The following is a 210-nucleotide window of genomic DNA, read 5'->3' on the forward strand; positions in this document are numbered from 1 at the left end:
TGACTCAAGAGATCCCGTTTCCGCCCCACCCCACCCCCCACCCCCGCTCCGAGGATTTTAAAACGGCGATGGAGGGGCCGGGGTCAACGCGGAGGGGCACCGGGAGGCCGCGCCACCCCCTCGAGGATGGCGCAGTCAGGCGGTCCTCGGGCAGCTCGCGACCCGGAAGCCGCCGCCGGCGCGAGGCCCCCGTTGCCGAGCGCGGGCGCG

The sequence above is a fragment of the Talpa europaea genome (genome assembly GCF_964194135.1).
Source record: "Talpa europaea genome assembly, chromosome: 14".
NCBI lineage: Eukaryota > Metazoa > Chordata > Mammalia > Eulipotyphla > Talpidae > Talpa > Talpa europaea.